We start from the raw sequence: 22,770 nt of genomic DNA, 5'->3' as shown, positions 1-22,770 counted from the left end.
CTCTCTTCTTATAAGGGAAAGATACCAAATTACATCAGATACTTTATCCAAACCAGAGTGATGTTACTTACCCTTCTAGTTTGGTCATGACACTGTTTTGATAAACTTTAGCCTAAACCATAAATTTTTAAGTTATCCACCACCAGAATACTTTATATAAAATAGGAGAAAGGAAAAAAATAATATAGGTTAATATACACAAGTATATTCATAATGAATCTGGCAAGAAATTATGTCTGGGCAGTATAGTGATTTCTGTACCTAGATAGGAAATAATAATTGATTTTAATAACTTTGTTTTTGTGGTAACTGTTTTGTCACCTTTGTGCTCAGTTGGCACTTTAGCTCCTTGTAGTTCTTTACCTGGTGAGTTGCCCTAAACCTCAGTGGTCCCACCTGCATTAGGTTGCTATGGTCCTCCATAGATGCAAGTCATAAGAATGTCCTAGAAAATCCCTTCTGTTTCACACCCCATCCCACTGTGTAGCAGAGATCTTATTTTTCCTTAATAACCAAGACCATTCACTCCAAACCGTTTAGTGAACCTCTTCTTTGCCTATTGATTCATTGGCAATCTCATCTTCCAGTTTCATAGAAATTCCATTTGTCCTATAGTAGAAGCATTCCTCCCTTGGGACCCAGGGAGCAAAAGTTGTTAGGACAGGATGTGGGACATTAAGAATGAAATGAGCCACTCCCACTTATTTCCTTAGTTTCAGACCCTTGTATTCTCATTACACTTCTAGGTGATTGGGTGTCTGATAAGACCAGTGGATCCTTTGGGTATTAGTTCATTCCCTCACTTATAGTGCAATAAATCAGTTCCTTGGTCAGAAACAATGTTTTCTCTGACAGAAACAATGGATCCTATGACAGGAAGTTCGAGGTTGACTCTGCCAGCAAAGTTTATGGGACTGGCGAGGAAAATCTATACCCATAGTGTCTATTGAACAGAGCTCAAATTGCTACCTTTAATGAGATATAAAAATTCAATGGATCAACTTGCCGCCATGTGATTGGCTGATGGTAGGGAATGGTGCAGTACTGGGGACTCAGGTTTCATCTCAGCCCTTGGTGGACTGGGGACTCAGTGACAGTACTCACTGGCTGGATTAGCATTAGAGAACTTCCACTCAAATGGCTTAACTTTGCATGACTTCCACCTGAACTACACTGAATACTTTGTTTTTTAATTCATTGAGCAAACACTGGGGTGGCTGTTAAAAAACAGTGATTAACATGCACGTGATTATTGAGAGTTTCCTCCTCAGTGTGTGACCTTTTGGTGAGGCAGCGTGTAAGAGGGACACAAGAATCCTTACACTAAGTAATGACTTAAAAAGGTCCTCTTCTGCTGATCTTTTATTTAATTCCTTCTCTGACTTCCTTGTCACCAGTGTTCCAGCGATGTTCCTCCCATATTTATCACTATTTAGTAAATCCATTAAAATCATCTATTAATTGGTGTATACCTGTATATCTGGTCATTTCCAGATTACCAGCAAAGTGAAACACTAAACGCCTTGCTCAAGGTTCAGTCCACTAGGAAGATTTCTCTTTCCGAGCCTTCTAGGACCCCGACTGAGTAGAGTTATTATGCTACTGTTGTGTAGTTCTGACAGGTTGCAAATCTCTTTTTATGTGTAAACCAAAACCAGACTTGGAATTTTTCTTTCTTACACAATCCGTTATAAGAAACTCCCCACGAGGTCACCCTTGTAGGCCGAGAGAGAGGTGGTAATGCTTGCTAACTGCAGAATCTGAAGGGGCTCTTTGTTCTCAGTGATAGTGCAAGGTGTAGCAACTTCTCTTGTACTTTGAAGGGAACATGTTAAGATGACAGAGGCCACTGGCACTTTAGAAACTTTGCTGAGGTAGCAGGCTCCAGAATTTTCATGGAGATTACTTGTGAACTTCTGGCACATTATTTATCCTACCAAGGGCATCTAGGATACCTGTTGATTCTTGTCAACCAGATCCAAAAAAGATGTCATCAGTGCAGTAAACTTAAAAAAAAACTATGGGCTGTAAGGATGATTAAGATTCCTGTAGAGAGGTAGAAAATTGAAATAACCGTGGTAAGCAAAGACAAACTGCTCCTAGTAATCTTTTTAATGGGTTTAACTTTAAAGACTAGCTATAGGCTTTTCACTTGTGTGAATTAGTGTTTTAGAAAAACTGACTACAGAACAAAACATAAATGCTCATCGTCTTCTGGTAATTTACAATCTAATTCATAAACGACTCTAAATCCCTCCTCATTTTATACATCTGTGAATTTAAAAAAATCTCATTTCATTGTTTTATAGTTTGGATTTTATTTTATTTTATTTTTAATTTTTTAAACGTTTTTATTTATTTTTGATAGAGAGAGAGAGCACGAGTGGGGGAGACGCAGAAAGAAAGGTAGACAGAATCTGAAGCAGACTCCAGGCTCTGAGCTGTCAGCACAGAGCCAGATACAGGGCTAGAACTCATGAACCACGAGATCATGACCTGAGCTGAAGTCTGATGTTTTACCGACTGAGCCACCCAGGTCCCCCTATAGTTTGGATTTTATAACATTACAGTTCTAATGATCTGTCAACATAAGAAGTTAAGTGGTATGCATTTTAATGTTCGTTTTTTTTTCTTCAGATTTCAGCTCTAGTATTTTATAAAATTTGTTTTATTGAAATACAATTTGCATACCATAAAATTGAACCATTTGAAATGTACAATTCAGTAGTTTTTAGTATATTTGCCACTATCTAATTTTAGAACATTTCATCATCCCCAAGAATTCTGGAGCAATCAGTACTCATTCCTCCTTTATCTGAGTCCTTAGGATTCACCGCCTATTTGTCCATTCTGTATATTTCATATACACAGAATCATACAATATATGGCTTTCTTCATCTAGTTTCATTCACTTACACTGATATTTTCAAGATTCATCCATATTGTACCGTGTATCAGTACTTTCCTGTTTTTATGGACAAATAGGACATGTGGAATACCATATTTGTTTATCCAGTCATCAGTTGACTGATAATGTTGATTGTTTCTACAGTTGGGCTACTATGAACAATGCTGCCATAAACATTCATATACAAGTTGTTGTGTGGACATACGTTTTCAATTGTCCTAGGTACACACTTAGGAATGGAATTGCTAGGTCATTTGGCAACACATGCCAGTATAAGTAAGATCCATTCTTTAACAAAATAACGCATACACAGGTTATAAATTTTATGAATGTCTTTGTCACACCAACCTGGAGGGGTAAAAAAGTTATCATTCATTATCATCTCTGATTATTGGAAATTTAGCATCATTCCTAAATCATCTTATTCTGCATCTAGGTTGGCAGGTTTTTGGACTGAAATTTTCATGAATTTTTCATGAAAAGCCCTCCTGTGAGAAATAAAAGCCACTGGTTGCTCTTGGATCAACAGTGGGATACATGTGAGATTCAGCAGATGTGAAGATTTGCCATAGCCTCTGAGAATTCTCCCATAAATTTCTGCTTGGATACTATAGATGACTATAAATATACATAGTGAATCTTCACATTTCCTGAAGTTGCTTAGGTCTCAGAACGTTAACAGTGAACCTGAGACTTATAGAGCCTTTTTTTTTTTTACCTTTTCTCTTCCAACATACCCAATGGTTTTCCAAGTTTTTAAGTCCTTGTATTAAATCTTTTCCTTCTTATAACACTTAGAATAATTTTTGTTTTTTCTTATTGAAACTGGATATATTTACGTTGGAGGCTTTACCACACACATATTTTTAAGTCCTGTGAAATCAAAATTCTATCCACATGTGTAAGAGATTTTATTTTAAACATTATTACAAGAAACTTTCTCATGCGGCTATACCCCTTGCCTTGGCATTGCTGTAGCTTCATCCAGATTGTCTACAAAAAGAGGGAAAGTTTTCTACTGGTGCTTTATGCTGAGGTCACTGTCTTAGTGCCTGTGGCAGAATGGGCTCCGCTGCCTAGCTCTTGAAATATCATAGCCCAGAGAATTTTCTTCCCACTTCAGTCAGATGTCTCTGCATGGACAACATGTGGGGAACCTCTGATTTCTTATGGGAGGCTCTGCTTACTTATGAGACTTTGTGGGAATGCATGAAGAGATAGTATTCATTTTCATCTTTCACCGTTTTTAAAATTTAATTTTTTAAATGTTTATTTTTGAGAGAGATGGAGAGACAGAGCATGAGCAGGGGAAGAGTAGAGAATGAGGGAAGCACAGAATCCAAAGCAGGCTCCAGGGTCTGAGCTATCAGCACAGAGCCTGACGTGGGGCTAGAACTCACACACCATGAGATCACGACCTGAGCCGAAGTTGGACACTTACCCAACTGAGCCACCCAGGTGCCCCTCATCTTCGCCTTTGAAAAAGAGTTCTTAGAGTGTTATTTTCTGCTCATTTTGTTTTCAGCCAGTTTTCCAATTTTTTTCTTGTATAATACAAATCTGGTACTACAACCAAGGCATGTAGATAAATACACTGATAAAGATGTTGATATCTATAAATACATGTGTAAAGACTGCCATTTTATGAGAAGCAATTATGTGTCAGATCCTGTGTGATTCATTTTATATAATAATGAGATAGTACTTTTTAGTGCATTGTATGTTCAAGGCACTTCACTAAGGGGTTTATAATCATTATCTTATTTAATCATTAAACAATTTGGCAAAGTAAGTACTGTAATCATTTACATTTTACTGATGAAAAAACAGAATCAAAAAAAGGTTAGGGGCCTCTGGGTGGCTCAGTTGGTTAAGTGTCCAACTCTTGGTTTTGGCTCAGGTCATGATCTCACGGTTCCCATGTTAGGCTCAGCACTGACAGCTCAGAGCCTACTTGGGGTTCTCTCTCTGCTGCTCTCTCTGTGTCCCCTGTACACACTCTTCCTCTCTCTCAACATAAACAAACATTAAAAAAAAGGTTAAGTAATACTTCCATAGTCAAAAAGTTACTAGGTAGTGAAGCTAGGTATCAAACCCAGGTTTCTGTGTCCTTGAAGCCCATACTGGTTATACCGGCAGATTCTCTGAGTTATATCTACACATATAATAAAGAAGTCTATAGTCTTCATCTGTATTATTCCAACCCATCTTCCATAACCACAGGGTGTTTTGTTTTCTTTTTTTTCACAAGCAAGTAATATAGTCATCTCTTGCTCATAGTTCTTCAATGGCTCCCTATCACTTACACTATGATATCTATGCTTTTTAGGATGGCTCAAAAGGCACTTTGTGTTTTCACTCTTTGAACCTTATTTCCTCCCATTTCCTCCAAACTATATCTTTTCCTGACATCATGTTTTTCCATCTGTTTGGAATGCTTATATGACTAGCCAACCCCTAATCATTCTTTAGGTCTTCTGTGAATGTTCTGTGAAGGTTCTATTGATTTGATTTCTTCAGGAAGATGGATAGAATTTCACCTCACCTGACATTGCTTCTTGGCACATCTGAGTTAGTAAAGTATGGCTGTGTCATAGGTGTGTTACAAAGATTAAGTAAGAGTGTCCTTGGAAAAGGCTCAACAGAATGCTTTTACTGCTAAGCGTTCCCTAAATGTATAAAATTAACACATTGTAATTTCATTTGTTTTTATTATAGCTTTCCAGTTTTGATTATTCTATCTTTAATACTGTAAATTCTTTTACACGGTGTTTATGCTTATGACCAGAAAAATTCCTGAGAATGTTCTAGTCATGGTTTATTGGTTAATATTCGCCTGCTGCTGAGACTCTCTAGTCAGTCACCAAACCACATTTGAAAAGTTTTTAGGTCCTAAGGTGAAAATAATATGTGATGATGCTGTACATGTTGTTTTGTACTCAAATAGTGTTATTAACTGGGAAGAACTGAAGTGAGCCAGTGAGCATCTATGAGGACAATCATAGTTTCAGATGCTCAGCTACTTTAAAAAGTGGTGGTGTAAAAAAAAAAAAAGTGGTGGTGCTAAGCCTTCTTTTGGGAACAGCTTGAGGGAGCCACAGGCACTCTTTGCCTGTTCTATTGGCTGCTGGGGCATGATGCAGGTACCATCTATTTTCTAGCAAGGAGATGACAATACATGAGTCACAGCTTGTTAAAAGACACAGCAATTCCTATTCCTTCTGGTAGGAAAGCTCATGAAGTGTGGCCTCAGTGAAAGCTAACAATAAAGTGGCCTTTTCAGTTCTTAAACTGAAAGTGAGTATATGTGAATGTGTCTTGTCATTGTCATCGTCAAACATGAAAGAACCCGAGATCTATGACCTGAGTGACATTCTCATCCATTGCTAATGCCCTATCTTTTTATTTTGTGACCACAAATTCTTAGCAATATTCTTGTGCCATATGAGATATTGGGTGAAAGCTAAAAGAAAAGAAAGAAAAAGAAAGAGGGAGACACACACGCGTGCACACACACACACACACACACACACACATAAAATGAAGGAAAGGTGGGAAGGAAGAAAGCCTAATAGTCGTTACCTTCCTGAAGAGGAAACTCTTTTTTTTTTAATGTTTATTTTTGAGAGAGAGAGAGAGAGAGAGAGAGAGGACGAGCTCATATGCGTGCTTATGTATGGGAGGGGCAAAGAGAGAGGGAGACAGAGGATCCAAAACAGCTTCTGTGACGACAGTGCGGAACTCAACATGGGGTTCACACTAACGAACAGAGATCATGACCCGAACCCAAGTGGGACACTTGGGTTAACTAACTGAGCCAGTCAACTGCTCCCCCCATCCTCCTGAGGAGGAAACTCTTAAAAACCTTAGCATTCTTCATTTATTTATTCATTGAACAAATATCTACTTTATAACAAAAGTCATTCAGACAGTTTACTGTATGCTGGGGGCCCTGCCCTCATGGGGACACCAGATAATAACCAGGAAACCAAATGAACTAGAAAACATTAGATAGTGAGAAGAGCTACATATAAAATTAAACAGGATGGTGTGCCAGGCAGTGCCAGGGAATGGGTCGCTTTAGATTGGGTGGTCAGGGGACACTCCTTACCTTATTAGTGTGACTTCACACCTATTCATGTGCTTTTCTGGGTGAGCTCACACTGCGCCAGGTGCTGTGCAAAACAAAAACAAAATTAGCCCCAAACAATTGCCCACAAATATATTAGTGAGTTTGGGAAGAACTATGACCAAATTGGCCCCAGAGAGCCTGATCAGCTTCCTCTGTTTTGCCAGTCACACCAGTCACCCTTCCAATATTGAGGCCTGGTCCAAATCCAGTCAAAACAGTTTCCATCACAACGAAATTGGTTTATGAATGTGGTGATTCACACTGCCATCTGACTCTGTGCATTTGGCTCGGAGCAGTGCTCCAGGCATGGAGACATGTGAAGCCAATGCAATTCAGATTTAAAAATACCATCAGTATTATATTCGCTAAACACTCCCATTTTTATCACAGTGTTTTTATTGACAGATATGAAAAGGAGAATTATTCTTATCACAACCGCATTTTAAAAAGGGTCAATGAGGGGAAGTTCAAGTGCCATGTAGTACCAAGGATATTTTGTTCTGTGTTGACAGCAAATGAAATAGTCATTTAGAAAAACTAACAGCGTGTGGATTAAGTGGGCAACAAAACTGCTGCACCCAATGAATCTGAGTCATTGACATCTAGGAGGGCGTTTATTGAACCTCAATGTACAGAAAGCCAAAAATTCTCCCTCTGAGCTTTTCACACATGCTAATGCAGAAGATGATATTCCATAAATGGGACAATGGTTTAGCTGACACCCACAATCTGAAGGAAGGAAGAAAAAGGTAGTAGAGATTTAGAATGTGGTTGATACTGTGCATGTATTTCCTCACTCCAGGTGTCCTTCCATGTGGCGTTGAAATACTTCCCCAGGGCATCAACCTCTGCCTTTGATAAACACTCTTCACTCTTCAGTTATGTTCAAGTCTTCTGCAGCTCTTATTGGGATGTAAACATGCAGACTCCATGACTATAGTTATGGTTTATCAGTACAGAAGAGCAGTGTGCCTATTCCCACAAAAGAAGTAAATGCACGCTCACAGGGGCTAAGGCTGCGTATTTATAAAATCCCCTCCTAGAAAGTGTATTTAGGAGATGGATAATCCTATAGTGTAACCATATTTGAAATATACATACATAATCTCTTTCATTAAAAAAATAGAAAAGAAAGAACAAAGAAAGAAAGTAAACAAAGGATTCTGTCATCTTGCCTCTGACTTATTTTTAAGCTTTTTATATGGTAATATCAGGAAAGGAAAGATAATGTCAATATTGCAAAGAGATGAAGGGAAGAGCCAAATACTGGAACACAGGTTGAGAGCCTTTGTGGCATACCCCCTTAGGCTAGGACATAAATTAAACCATTCCCCAAGGGTTGCCTCACAAGAACAGACTGTCTATTAAGGGAAGGTTTAGAGATCATCTTATTTATTGTCTGGGTTTTGTTGTTTCTTTTTGTAACTAAAGCGTATCGGACTTTTTCTTCCCGTATTTTCATTTGAACCAAGGTTATAAAAGTAATCTGAATTATATATGAGCCGTTTACATCCTCACGAAATCTCTCAACATGACAAATTTGAAAGTGAATGATTATGTGAGGTATGTTTAGAATAGTAATGCCATAATGGGAAATGTGAACTGCATTTTTGACATTTATCCATAAGTTAATTACTCAAGTATTCATGTGTAAGTGGAAATTGTTGAATTTTCTTCATATGTTAGTTATTGACCAAAATCGTATTAATAATAGCTAGATACACATCATTCAGGCATTATTTTCTTATGTGGAGTATACGTCCAGAAATAAAATATGAGCCTCTAGGGTAATTGAAAAACCGATACATTCTACAATTATCAGATAAAGTCTAAGGCAATAAATATGGTCTTTAAAACACCCGAGAAACCATTATTTCTGAAAATAAATTGTAAACTAAGCATGATTTTATTTTGCAGGGCTTTGAAGCTATAAATCAATTTATGCTTGCTTCTATTCGTTTAACCTATTGTTCCCTCAACTTCTTTTTTTCCAAGGAGGTGATAATAATAACTCCCCTGTATCTCACAGGGGCTATTATGAAGATAAGTGGCATAATATACATGAACATGTTTTGGGTTACTTGAAAGAGTATGTATAGAGACTTGAAAGAGTCATTTAGAAGAACAGCCTGTAGATTAAGAGGTCAACCAGACTATATTATTAATTGCTATTGAGAAGCTATAGAATGGACATTTAATAATATTTTTATACTTTAATGTAAATAAAATTACATAGATATATTCCACTTGATCTTAGCCAAAAGGCCGAGAAGCGATTAGATATATTCAATATATCTTAAAAAAAAGCGTCAGTGATTTATCACATTCTCTGATTCAGATGATTCAGAATAAATGCTATTGAGTTTTTCTTCTTGAGTTCATTAGTTTTGATCTTCTAGTAAGTCCTCATGGGCCAGCATTCACAGCATTTCTTTCTGGGCCATCGAGCTTAAACCCAGAATTACATACCCAGACCTTTTTATCCTGCATTACAACCATAAACAGTTAAGTCAATGGCTATATAGAGTTAACAAATTATATTCTTCACATTAATTCATAAAATCCATTGTGTTGTTATCTTCAATCTTAATTGTGTTATTTCCAAACCACCATTTTACCTATAAATAGAGATGAGCGATGATGCAAGTTATCAGAAACAACAGATAATCCATTGATCCCTCTGGCAGAATAAGCAATTCTATGCAATGGGGACAGTTGTGGGGATTGTAAAAATGTGACTGTAACTAGGTTGGATTTATTATTTATTTATTTATTTATTTATTGAATTCAATATATTATTGGAAAGGAGTCTCAGCTGGGGTCTCCAATCCCTCAGTTGAATTGTGGTTATTCATGGGTTCAAGGTCATCAACAGTCATTAAATGAATGCAGATTAATATGGGGAATTGAATTTAATTCTCATTACTCTGGAGAAATAGCACTGAGAATGGAGGCTGTGCCTGCTTGTCCAATAGATCCCTTCTGTGCTCCCAAGGCACCTTGCCTACAGAGATATTTTCACTTGGATAAATAAATAAGCCAGGCAATGACATGTATCCTTTACATGACCAAAAGCATCGATTGTGCATTTTTACTCCCAGCAACTAGAATAGTGGCTGGAATGAAACAGATGCAGTATAAAATATGCTTGTGTGAATGAATAAATGTCTTGAAAAAATAGTCATTAACCATTTTATCTCAATTTGGAAAAATATTATTCTTGAATTTTGAGGTCAGCTAAAATTAGAAAAAGAGAACTGGAAAGAAATTTAGGAGAAAATGGTGGAATTTGAATAGTCCTTTAAAGGACAGTGCTTTGTTGGGGAAAGGAGACACTTTATTAGGCTATTCAGTTACACATAAACAAAGCGAGTTCTTTGCCTCCTCTTTGTTCTTAAAGGAAACTGGGGCAATTAATCAGAGCTCTATTTCTTTGGGGAAGTTACTCATAAAATAAAGAGGGGAGTCTCACTCACTTAAGGTAAGGAGTATCGGATCTTTAACCAAGAATTAAATAATGTGCCCAGCACTTTACAGGGATCCACGTATCACAAACACTGGTGAGGAAAGGTTCCCCATCTCTTGCCCAGCGTTTTCGTGTCTTCAAAACAAAGGCACCTGCTGTTAGGTGTGGAGGTTTGCGTGCTGTGCTGTGCCTTGATGAAGTTTGAGACAGACCTTAGTACTTCCAAAGATAGGGATTATTTAAGTGGTGAACAATGGCGAAAGGTGAGAGAAAAGACAAGTAACTTCTCAAATTCCTTCTCTTAGGCATGCAGCAAAGTCTCGCCTAACAAAATCTCTTTTCCCATTTGTAACTGGGTGTATGTTTTCTTGCCTACTGATCCAATTCATAGTTTCAGAGGCAGTTTCAAATTGCACAATATTTGTGCCAGTCACTTGTGGAGGCTGAAAAACAGTTTACAATATAAAACAATTCATATTTCTCTTAAATGTGAGTATAGGTTGGTATTTGCTACAATTGATAGTGTAAAAATGTTTAGGAAGATTTAATTGAAATTTCAAAAAGTGATTAAATGCTTCATTTTATTTTACTTAAATAGGCTAGAAGACTAATAAAATAAAATACATGATAAAGTTAAATAATGTTAAGGGCAAGCTCACGAATTAGTACTAAATTCAAGAATTGCAGCCAAACACTTAGAATCACATTGTTTGCTGTGTATGAGCTTACTCTAAACTACTGCAAACAAACAAACAAAAACAAACAAACAAACAAAAAAACATGGGGCTTCAACTAGGCCAATAGTGGAAACATTCTTTGAAATATCTGGTGAAATAAATACCAAATCCCACACTCAGACTCACTATGAAAATGTCTACCACATGGTTTTAAAACAAGACACACTAGAGAAGTTAAGGAAAAAAAACAACAACAAGGTTCTCAGATTAGGAGTGATTGATAAAACCAGACCCCAAATTCAAGGAGTGCCAAGAAAAGGAGATGCTTGGAGGTCAAGCTCTGTTTGGGGAAAGGTTTATAAAACTTTCGTAGTCTATATGTTATTCAAATATCACAACAAAATCTTGTATTTATTGTTTTGTTAAATGAAGTTAATTAGTTCATGTGTTGCCCCCAGAATACCCAAATTATTAAGAATTTGTCTTGAGCAAAGAACTCTCGTATCTCTTTGACCAATTCCATAATAGGTCTGAGAATCTCATGGGATGTGTATAAATGTGGAGCTGTATCTTTGAAATAGTATCAGATCTTTATACTGCGATGGGAATTTGAGATGTCAACGTCAATACTTGACAAGTATTGTCAATCAATACTTTTGGAATCTGTCCTTAATTTTGCACACGTGATGTTTAAAATTGTTGTCTATGTGCTGCAAAAAATTAACTACAGATAATGTTCATTATATATTAAAAATTTCCACTGGGATTAATGTAAATAATTGGATAAGGTATTAAAATAGTAAAATAATTTTTCAAATATCAACAATAATAAAGGAGTGAATTAAGGTCTTTGGCAGAAAATGAAAACAGTTTTAATTTTGTTCTATATATAATTGTTTGGTATGAACTATTGCTTGACATTGATGATGTTAGAAAACACTAATGTTGGACACCTCAATTTTAGACAGTTTAAAGCACACTATTTCAAAATCTAGAGAAAATAATTTTTAAATGGAAAAAACTGCATATAAGATATGCAACAAAATTGAATTTCCAATAAAATGTGAAGAAATTAAGGAAATGAAAATACTTGCATAACTATAAAGGAGAAGATTCACATCAAATAATAGTGAAACTGTCTATAGATACTATTTTCTAGCTATTATAAATTCAAAGTATAAAATAGTATAAATTCAAAACTAGAATATTCAAAGTATAAAAAGTGTAAATTCAAAGTATAAAACATACAAACTGAAGCATATATTACTACTTTCAATTTTCATTATAATATCTTATTGGAAAAAGTCAAAGAAACACGTATATTTCTAGAAGTTGTATTATGAAATGGCAAAAATTTGATATAAATAATATAAAATAGTGTAATTAGATATTTTTGTAATAGCTTCTGTGAAGTGTTAATTTTTCATGTATTACTACCAATACAATGTTTGAACATGTAATAATTCCAGCTATTGCACTATAAATTTATAAACAATTCCAGACAAATTTCTCCAAATTGAAGTTATTAAAGCAAATACACTGTTTTTAAGCACTGTGATGATTTGACAAAAGTCTAATTTGGCATTGCTGTCAATATAATAAAAATTATTTGAAAACCTTGATGATAGCAATATAATGAGTAATTCTGCTGACATGAGAGCTAGAAAATTATATGAAATAAATATATAATAATTTATGATTTGCTTTGCTTTATTATTCATCCAAATACCTTCTTCCTTTCAATAGGATAGCCAAGCATGTGTCATATTTAAATTTGTTCATTTTTGATGTATTGCTGACCTTCAGTAATAAAAATTATCAAAGCTTAGTGCACATATTTCAATGTATTCATTATGAAGGGATGTTTGTCAAGGTAAAAAGGAAGACTATATTTCATTTAATAGCCTGTAAGTCTAATTTATAATTTTTAAATATTTCATCTTATTGTATATAGACCTAGATTTATAATATTTTCTAGGTCTCACAAATAGCAGGTGTAAATCTGATAGTGAGTCTTGCTTTGAAGGAAGTAGGCATTTCTATTTTCACTAATCTTGTGAAGAAGCCAGAGCATCAAAGTATAATTTTCTACCAGTTAAAAATATAACTCATAGGGGCGCCTGGGTGGCTCAGTCGGTTGAGCGTCCGACTTCAGCTCAGGTCACGATCTCACAGTCCATGAGTTCGAGCCCCACGTCGGGCTCTGGGCTGATGGCCCGGAGCCTGGAGCCTGCTTCCGATTCTGTGTCTCCCTCTCTCTCTGCCCCTCCCCCGTTCATGCTCTGTCTCTCTCTGTCTCAAAAATAAATAAAACGTTAAAAAAAAATATTAAAAAAAAATATAACTCATAAAAACATAAAGTAAGCTCATGTCGAAAACATTCATAGGGGACTAAGCTAAGGGTTAAACTAGTTCAGTGAAGTATAGGAAAGACCAAAGTGTGCATAGTCACAGAAGGGAAAAAAATGCTGAAATGGCATTGCTAAATTAAATACAAAACTATTTAATATCCTCCAGGTCCATAAAACATAACCTTTGGGGTTATCTTTTCTATCAGACAGAACTCATTTGTATCTCAACTGAACAAAAATCATTTGTAATTTAACAATCTTCTAAAGGTTACATCTAACTGCACAGAGTCTGGAACTTTATCAATAGTAAATAGTAAATCAAAGAAAACTGAAGCCTCCTAGAAAATCAGATAAACTTTGACTAGAGCTGTTAGTGTTCTAGCATGTCATGGACAGGATGTGCAGTCATTCTTTGTATCCCCAAATTTTGGATACTTTTTCTCAGTAAGAGAAAGGAAATAAAATAAAATAATATATTGGGGTGAGAGAGGGACTTCTTTAACTGGAGCTTGGGCTGTAGGCCAGGACTCTGATGACTGTAAGTAGACTCAAACACATGCCATGTAGTAAGAGTAACTTGGCTTTGCCCAAGCAGAGGCATAAATAAGGCCAGGAGGTGCCCTGTGACTGGGATTCTTCAAGGATCAGCCAGGAGGGGTGCACTCCAAAAGTAGCCTTATTTTATTGTAATTGTGTTTATTCTGTGTTTTGATAGCTTTTCTGTATCTCCAGCCTTTGGTAAAACCCAGTCAATGGATAGCCTCTTGGCTATGGATAGCCAATGGATAAGAACTTAAACAGAGGGTCTGTTCCATGACTGGGTGAAGTATTCATGTTAAGCATGGAGAGAAAAGGGAGGGACAGTAGTTTTCCAAATGCTGAGGCCAGTATAGTTAGCAGCAGTTGTTCAAGGAAAGGTGACCAAGCAAGACAACCTATATGAAATTACATAATGTTAAAAATCGTTGGTTATACAAAGAAAAAGAGCTGTATAGATTGAACTTGGCCAACACCAGTGGTAAGCAAAGATCAGGTCATATGAAAGACCTAGGCTGATGTGTGTCACAATGCTTAGAAGGGGGTCCTGGAAAAAACTAGCTTTTAATTTTAGACAAATGAATGAGGGTGCTGAGCACCTGTGCTTGTTGAATTGTAGTACAATTGCAGGTATGAACTCTAGAATCATATTGTCCGGGTTCAAATTTTAATTCCACCTCTTGATAGCTATATGAGTTTGATTGATGTGATCTAGCTTCATATTGCCTCTAATTCCTTGTGGTGAAATACATATAAAGCATACCTACCACACAGGGTTGTTAGGAACTAAATGTATACCCATCTGGGGCACCTGGGTGGCTCAGTCGGTTGGGCATCTGACTTTGGCTCAAGTCATGATCTCATGGTTCCTGAGTTCGAGCCCCAAGTCAGGCTCTGTGCTGACAGCTCAGAGCCTGGAGCCTGCTTCAGATTTTGTGTCTCTTACTCTCTCTGCCCCTCCCCCGCTCATCCTCTGTCCATATCTCTAAAAAATAAATAAACATTAAAAAAGTTAAAAATATCTATCTGTCTATCATCTATCACTATCCATCATCTTAAAAGACTTAAAGCGGTGCCTATCATATCGCATATCTTTTGGCAATCTTCTCTTGCCATAACTCTTTCTTGCCTTTCAACACTCCCTTGTGAATTATAGGAGCCATAGCCTGAAAATCGTATTTCCCTTGTTAGTTAGGCTCAGATTTTCGGAAAGCAAAAGGAAGAGAAATGCCATTTTCCTTTCTTTTGGAGATGCCTTCAGCAGAAGGAGTAGCAGCAGTGTCAGTAGGCTCTTCCGTGGGAATGTCGCTCTCAGGTTTCCAGTCAGCTGCAAAAACAGGAAAGACAGAGCCTCCATCAGAGTGGTGGTTAGGCAGGGCTTTGACCTAGGCGTATTACCAGCTCGGGATCGATGAAGAAACCCCTGTACCCTTTTGTTCACCCAGCTCTGCCAGTACCTAATACTGTGCATTAAATCCTTTTACACTTGAAATATCTAATGGTTTCTGTTTTTCCGACTGATGGACATAGTTCTTAGAACTTTATTATATTATTTCTATTATTAATATCAGTTATAGTATTAATATTACCATTCATATCCTCTGAAACATTTTCCAGGAACCACAATGTCTAAGAATATAACATCCCTATCCAATGTTTTCAATCCACTCCTCTATTTCTTTTCCCCACAGACTTAATCCTTGATCCAGAAGCATATATAATGAATGATCAATAGTTGTATGAACTGTTGTCTCATTTAAATACACCACTATGGGTTTATATCTATCATTGATCAACGGCCTAATGGGTGGACAGATTTACTTCCTTTGACACCAGTCTAAGGAAGATCATTGGTGTTTTGGAGAACAGATTTTGAACAATTAGAAAAATGTGTAATCAATAATAGGAGAGTTCTTCTGTCCTACATAAAGCAAACATGTCAAGAAATATTGTGTGATTTACCTTTAATACATTATCTTTCTCTAACTCTCTATTGATTACCCATGACTTACAACAGTTTGAAGGAGAAAATATATACCACACAGGTGACCTTGTACCGCTGAAACAACTGTAGTTTATTTTCAGTATCTGGACTGCCTTGCTAGAAGGAACTTTAATCAATGGACTTAGAATCTAGAATTACAAACTCACAGAAAAATTTGTAAATGTGAGGACTTAAAACTAGGGAATAATTTTAAAAAAATATCTGGAAAAGAGAAAACTGATGTGGAGGGAAAGCATCTGGCTCAGCAATGCACTTAAAATGTTCTAAGAGATCAATCTGGCTCACATTAGGGTCTCTTCGTTTTGATTTGGTTCTCATTCTTCTCTTTCTTCAAGGACTTAATTCTATCTTAAAACTGTCATATCTGTCTTTCCTCATTGTCTTCTTTTGTTGCTGTCTGACAAAGACTATCACTCACTTTGTCAGTCCTATATTCTTGTTTTTGCTGGCCAACAAGAGGCTCCTTATTACACATTAATTATGTTAGCTGGAAAAATGTCTTTACTTTGAATGGCTGTTCCCAACAGTATTTTTCAGCAAGCAGTTTTGTTGGTTAGGTTGATGCCTTTATTAATAATCTGGAGTTGATAACCATACCACATATGAGTAAATATAAATAAGATTGATATCCAGGCATCACACTAGAATCGGCATTGTTGTTACAGTTACACTACTTGTGACATCTGTTAATTCTACACATGAAACAATTTATTGCTTTCTGAAAGCTGAAAGAAGAAAATCCAAAGAACTGCTGGAACGTCATTTGAAAAAGTTGTTTACTAGAAGACATTATGGTGAAATAAAAATAACACTGACTTTATAATGAGAAGCCTTGAACTCATTCCCTGACTCTTTTTTTTTTTTTTTTTTAAGAAATGTTTATTCATTTTTGAGACAGAGAGAGTGCACGCACAGGCGCGGGGAAGGGGGGTATGGGCAAAGAGAGAGAGGGAGACACAGAAACCCAAGCAGCCCAGAGCCAGACAAGGGGCTCAAACTCACCAACCCCAAGATCATGACCTGAGCCGAAGTCCAAGGCTTAACTGACTGACCCACCCAGGCGCCCCTGACTCTTTTATTCTAAAGATTAACTCATTTAATTCACCTCTCTCTTTCAGTCCATTTGTCTGTCTCTCTCTCTCTCTCTCTCTCTCTCTCTCTCACACACACACACATGCACGCACATGCCACACATTTGGCTTATATCAGGAGCCAGCCAACTATGACTTGCAGACTAAAGTTAGCCTGTCACCTATTTTTGTAAATAAAGTTTTATTGGAAAACAGCCATATCCATTTGTTTACATTTTCTCTATGGCTATTTGTTCACTTCAAAAGCAATTTAGTAGTTGTGCCAGAGACCAAATGGTTGCAAAATCTAAAATATTTACTATCTTATTCTTTATAGAAAACATTTGCTGATCTCTGGCTTAGATTATAGCAGAATACCAAGAAATAGTAGTCTTGTCCCTTTTAGCTTGAAAAAATATGACAGAACACCTAGTGCCTTGGGTCTTGGTTTTTTTCTAAACCAACCTCCAGTAAAAAGAACCAGGGCTTCTTGGAGAAATGATTGATTCTAGGGCTGGGGCAGGAAATACACAGGATGAGCCTGGAGCACCCTATAGTGGCAAAAAATAAAGAAGCGATTAAAAAAAGCAAAATAAATAATAATAGGGGTATGTCAGTGCGACACAAGAGACAAATGAAGGTTCTCCTGATGGCAAAAGCTGAAACATTTGAGTAAATAAATAGACAAATAAAAAATGGTATTGGATTGTAACTCAAGGTCTAAAATAAATCTCCATGAGTCCAAAGTGATATAAATACCTGACTGAATAAATAACTAATAGGATAAAACCAAAGAATCTCCAGTACAGAAGAATTTTAAATAATTTATGTAGATACTCTGCCCTCAAGGAGGTGTAACATAACTGTCCATTCCTTAAGCATGGCTGCACTAGTGACTTCCTTTGAAGAGTACAGTACAAAAAAAAAAAAAAAAAGGAAAAGAGTAACTTTGGAGTGGAGAAACCTGACTAACACTACTGCAGCCAGGAGATCAAGGTCAACAGTAACAAGAGTAAGTCAGATTGATAATATGTACCCTTGATATGATGGGATGAGAATGGTACTTTGCCTCCATGGCCTTCCTCTACAAAACATATAACCCAGGACTAATCATAAGAAAAACACCAGAAAAATCCCAATTGAGACTTATTCCAAAAGTGTCTGGCCAGTACTCCTCAAAACTCTCAAGGTCATCAAAAACAAGGGAAAATTTGAGAAAGTGTCACAGTCAAGAGGAGGCTAAGAAGACGTACCTACTGAATGTAATGTTCCTTCCTGGATGGAATTCTGGAACAAAAAAAGGGTATAGGTAAAAACTAAGAAAATCAGAATAAGCTATGGATTTTAGCTAATGATACTCTATCAATATTGCTGCCACATTAATTATAACAATGTATCATACTAATGTAAGATGTCAATAATAGAGGAGACAGTTTGGGGTAAACAGAACTTTCTGTTCTATTTTTATACATTTCGTATATCTAAAACTATGCTAAAAGAAAAAGTTTATATAAAGATTTGGGAGAAAACACTTGAAAAGCTAGTGTATTTGGATGGCTATCTCTACGCATTTAGATGTAGAAATTATTTCACCATGTGTCTCTAACAAAGCAGAACAAAATGAACAAAAAAGTTCCAAATATTTTTATTCTCTTATAGTAATCTACTGTACTAAAATGTTTACTTGAAAATTTCTGCAGCTTTTGCATTTGTAACGAATGGGCTCTGATCCTAAAAGTACTAAAGAAATAAGAAACTCTATTTCAAGTAGAAAAGACAAAAATAGCAGGAAATAGCAGTCATGTTCTGAAATATAATAAAGTCATTCAGAGGTTCTATGTCATTGCAGTACAAAAAATGAGAAAGGGATACAGTTAAAGGGTAAAATCTACTGGGGACATGTTTAATTCAAGCATTGTGTTTTGGAAACTACCCAAAAGCAGTAAGAGACTTAGCACAATGTCAGGAAAATTAGAGAGAGCAGTACAATAAAATGGCAGTTCATTTGTACATTGGAGGAAAGACACGGGCATAATAAGAAAAAAACAACAACTTTTCCTACTTTTGAAAGAAAAAATAGTCTAAGCCATAAGCATATTTCCCAAAGAAATAACTGTTTTTAGGTTAAAAAAATGTGCAGCTTATTATGTGCAGCTTATAATGCAAGGGCAATTTTTGGCCAAGACTAAATCTAAAATTGACACACAGTTTATTCTAGAGACTGCTAAAGTTTGAATGCTTTAAAAGTTAAATAAAAAGGGGCGCCTGGGTGGCTCAGTCGGTTAAGCGTCCGACTTCAGCTCAGGTCATGATCTCACGGTTGGTGAGTTCGAGCTCCACGTCGGTCTCTGTGCTGACAGCTCAGACCCTGGAGTCTGCTTCAAAATCTGTGTGTCCCCCTCTCTCTCTCTCTTCTCTCCCCCGCTCATGCTCTCTCTCTCTCCCTCTCTAAAAAATAAACATTAAAACATTTTTTAAAAAGTTAAGCAAAAAAATCCAAAGCTGTCATCTGAAGCATTTTAAATCCATGACACAATGCTTGGTTTTAAAATGATGACTCTAAGCCAAATTAAATCATACTGGCAACCTTTCCCGAAAGAGAAACTGGGTATTTCACAAGGGCTGTTGTCAGGTCATGTTGGAGTAAGGTATTGATACCCTGGGTCTCTGATGCTAGAAGCAAAGGGATTCAATTCTCAGGAAATATCTTTTTCAATCTATTCAAATAGAAGGAAGTAATGCAACCTTTCAGAAAACTATGTTATTCCCTTCAGAAGACATGCTATTGTGAATACAGTTAACCCAAATCACAGGTTTCAATGGTTTTCCCTGAAAGAATAGAAACACTCAGAATTATACCACCTTTGCCTAGAAAATAATTTTTTAAAGATAGATAGTCCTCAAACAACTCAAAGTAATAAAGCAATTTAACTTATCAGTTCCATGATACTAGATGGGAGAATATCTGTTAAATTGAATGTATGTATTGGCTATTGATATTCTATATTTGTACTTACATATACAAAAATCAGACAATGAGCTATTAGGAACTTCACTGTCAAAATTTTATTATAATGACTCACTAAAAATTGAGCATTATAAATTCTACATATGTTTGCTTTAGCCTGATGTCCATAGTGTTGTTGTTGTTGTTGTTGTTCTTGTTGTTGTTTTAACACAACTGGTATTTCATTGAAGAGTAAAACAGTAAAGGTGAAACAGACAGACTGATCCCTTTGACTGCTTAATAGTTAATGTTGTTTCAGTTCTTGGATCCAGAGTAAGAATTAATTTTGCTTATTCCAGTATAGCCTTCGCATAGATTAATCAAGTTTCATTTATTTAACAAATGTTTACTAATCACAAAATTTGCATCAGATACTATACTAAAACTCTAGGGATACAATTGTAAGCAAAATTAAAAAGGGGTGTCTGTCTTTGGGGAGCCTATAAGACAATAGAAGAGACAGATATTAATTAAATAATCACATGAGCAAATGTGAAATTCCTCTTATATAATTGGCAAGAAGGACAAGTACATAGTGCTATGTGGCATAATCAGAGAATTGGAAAATCTTCTCTGACAATCACACTTGAGATCAGACCTAAAGAGTAAGTAAAAGTTCACTAGAACACGAGAAGAGGGAAAATTTCCCAGGTAGAGGGAAAAATGTATGCTACTACATTCTTTGAAAGTTAGTGTGGACCATGAGGAGCTTTGGAGATCACAGTAAGAATATCTGCCTTTATCTTAAAAGAGTAGGAAAACATTGCGTTTTAACCAAAGTGGTGTAACTATTTTTGCCTTTTAAAAATGCCATGTAGTTTACTATGTGGATAGATGACGAGACAGGGTTGATCCAGTTTCAAATAACCTAGTAAAAGGGCTATTACAGTATAGGGGAGTTAGTTTCTGAGAACCTGAGTCATGATGTTTTCTCTGGAGATTCTAAGAAAGTCGATAGATTTGAGCGCCATTTAAGAAAGAATATGCACTGGACTTGGTGATGGGTGGAACATGGGCTGGGAGATAAAAGAGAGAAAGAAAAACAGGTATAAAAATTAGCCTATAGATTTCTGGTTAGTGTAGTTTCTGGTTAATGTAGTGTAGTGTAGTTTCTGTTAGTGTAGAAAGAAAAACAGGTGTAAAAATTAGCCCATAGATTTCTGGTTAGTGTAGCGGAGTTTCATTAGGACCGACGACAAAAGACTATTAAAGAAAGAAGATGATGTTGAATACAATGAGTCCATTTTGGGATGTTGACTTTAAGATACCACTGGGATCTAGAAGAAAGGATGGCCACAGTGGCACTTCCTGAATGGCAGAATAAGGATTTCTGAAAATTTGCCCCCCATAAGAACAATGAGAACACTGGCAACAATTGTCAAAATCAACTTTTTTAAAACTCTGGAAATCAAGCAAAGGCTTACAATGATTACAGGAGTTTTCATGTAAGGAAGATGGCTGAATCACAACAGTGAGCTCTGTGGCACTTTAATTTGCCTTACTCCCATCACCCTGTTCCCAGCTGCTCAGTAGCACTGAAAACCCACAAGCTAACAATCAGCACCCATCAGCCACTAGAGGGAACAGAGTGGGTTTGGACCTTCCTAAAGCCCCATCCCCAGAGAAATGTTGCTATTTGGTCTTTCTAGCAGCAAAGAAGGTATAGCTCCCTTCTTAGGGCTTGCGTTTAGTTGACATAACTCAGAACTCCTTCTCTGTTTGTTTTATATCCATTGCATTCATGGAAAATGGTTACTAGTAATTATTTAACATTACAGTTGCTTTAGGCAGCAATACCAGTTGTAGCTAAGAAATAAAAATCACAATCTTAACAAGGCAAATGGGGTAATGAAATGTCCCCTGGGGGATTTGAAAGGGTCCAGCATATTTTTGGAAATCCAGAAGGACATGCTCACCTGCGAGGCTGTGCATATACCCAGGAATGACTTGAGAAGGCTCTAGTCTCTCACCTTTGGCTGATACTGATGCTCTGCCCAAGAAGGAAGTAGTGACTAAGGCAGAGTTTAACTGCATAATGGGGCATTGAAGGCATATCCCAGCATACAGGGCCCGTCAAGAAAGACTGAATGACTTAGTGGTTCAAGGCCTCTAAGGAAATGTTTGTCTAATCGCTAGCTGATCACTAAGTTAATTGAGAAAAGTCCTCATTGGCTGCACATAACAAAGAACACAGGTGGAAATAGCTCAGGTAAGTCACTAAACAAACAACTTTGTCAGTGAAGTTGCAAAGTGGTGCAGCCATTTTGGAAAACACCTTGGCAGTTTCTAAAATTCTTAAAGGTAGAGTTACTTTAAGATCCAGCAATTCCATTCCTAGATATATGTCCAAGAGAAATTGAAAATCTATGTTTATACAAAATTCATACATAAACGTTCATAGCAACATTATAATAGCAAAAAATTGGAAACAACACAAATATTCATCAACTGAAGAATGGATACAAAAATATGGTGTATCTATATAAGGGAATATTATTTGTCCATAAAAGGGACTGAAGTATTGATACCTGCTGGAACATGGATCATCTCGAAACATCACGGTAAGTGTACAAAACTAGACACAAAATTATTCCATTTGTATTAAACTTCCAGAATA

At 36.5% G+C, this 22,770-nt stretch overlaps 1 long non-coding RNA gene and 1 pseudogene across 1 annotated transcript; both read right to left on the bottom strand.

Annotated features, from left to right (window-relative positions):
* Positions 1-9,221: 9,221 nt before the first annotated feature.
* On the bottom strand, positions 9,222-9,317 carry LOC122240722 (annotated as a pseudogene).
* A 5,785-nt stretch (positions 9,318-15,102) lies between these two features.
* Positions 15,103-22,770, bottom strand: LOC122240396. Its single transcript, XR_006220077.1, has 3 exons — positions 22,682-22,770; positions 18,400-18,433; positions 15,103-15,398 (listed from the first exon to the last, which is right to left on the bottom strand). It is a non-coding gene; the product is annotated as an uncharacterized LOC122240396 (long non-coding RNA).

Source organism: Panthera tigris, chromosome B4 (genome assembly GCF_018350195.1).
Source record: "Panthera tigris isolate Pti1 chromosome B4, P.tigris_Pti1_mat1.1, whole genome shotgun sequence".
NCBI classification, from domain to species: Eukaryota; Metazoa; Chordata; class Mammalia; order Carnivora; family Felidae; genus Panthera; species Panthera tigris.
This window is presented reverse-complemented; position numbering and strand designations above follow the sequence as displayed.